This window comes from Mandrillus leucophaeus, unplaced genomic scaffold, assembly GCF_000951045.1.
Source record: "Mandrillus leucophaeus isolate KB7577 unplaced genomic scaffold, Mleu.le_1.0 Scaffold1113, whole genome shotgun sequence".
Lineage (NCBI taxonomy): Eukaryota > Metazoa > Chordata > Mammalia > Primates > Cercopithecidae > Mandrillus > Mandrillus leucophaeus.
This window is the reverse complement of record NW_012099355.1, coordinates 43,798-44,920: the sequence shown is the minus strand read 5'-3', so window position 1 is coordinate 44,920 and position 1,123 is coordinate 43,798.

Here is a 1,123-nt window from a genome sequence, read left to right as displayed (position 1 = left end):
TTGATGCAAAATTCCTCAACATAATACTTCCAAACTGAATTCAGCAGCACATAAAGGCAGAGGTTGGAACAGTTTGGAGGGCTCAGAAGAAGACAGAAAGATTTGAGACAGTTTGGAACTTCCTAGAGACTTGTTGAATGACCTTAACCAAAATACTGATATTGATATGGACAATAAAGTCTAGGCTGAGGTGGTCTCAGATGGAGATGAAGAACTTCTTGGCAACAGGCCCAAATATGACTCTTGTTATGCTTTAGAAAGAGATTGGTGGTATTTTGCCCCTGCCTTAGTGACCTGTGAAACTTTGAACTTGAGAGAAATGATTTAGGGTATCTGGTGGTAGAAATTTCTAAGTGACAAAGCATTCCACAATAAACAGAGCATAAAAGTTTGGAAAATTTGAAGCCTGATGATAGGATAGGAAAAAAAAAAGAAAAAGAAAAAGAAAAATTCTGGAGAGAAATTCAAGCCTGCTGCAGAAATTTGCATAAGTAATGAGGAGCTAAATGTTAGTCACCAAGACAATGGGGAAAATGTCTCCAGGGTATGTCAGAGACCTTCAAGACAGCTCCTCCCACCACAGGCCCAGAGGCCTAGGAGGGAAAAATGTTTTCATGGGCTGAGTCCAGGACCCTCCTGCTCTCATTGTCCTCCTGCTCTGGACAATGGTACCCTGCATCCCAGTTGCTTCAGCTCCATCTGTGGCTAAAAGGGCCAAGTTACAGTTTAGGCCATTGTTTCAGAGGGTGCAAGCCCTAAGCCTTGGCAGCTACCATGTGGTGGTGAGCCTGTGGGTGTAAGTAAGTCAAGAATTGAGTTTTGGAAACCTCCACCAAGATTTCAGAAGATGTATGGTAATACCTGGATGTCCAGGCAGAAGTATGCTGAAGGGAAGAGCTCTCATGCAGAACGTCTGCTAGGGCAGTGCATAAGGGAAAGGTGGAGTTGGAGCCCCCACACAGAGTCCATACTGGGGAACTGCATAGTGGAGCTGTGAGAACAGGGCCACTATCCTCCAGACCCCAGAGTGGTAGATTCACCAACAGCTTGCACTATGTGCCTGGGAAAGGCACACACTCAATACCAGCTTGTGAAAGCAGTCAGGAGGAGAGCTATACCCCTT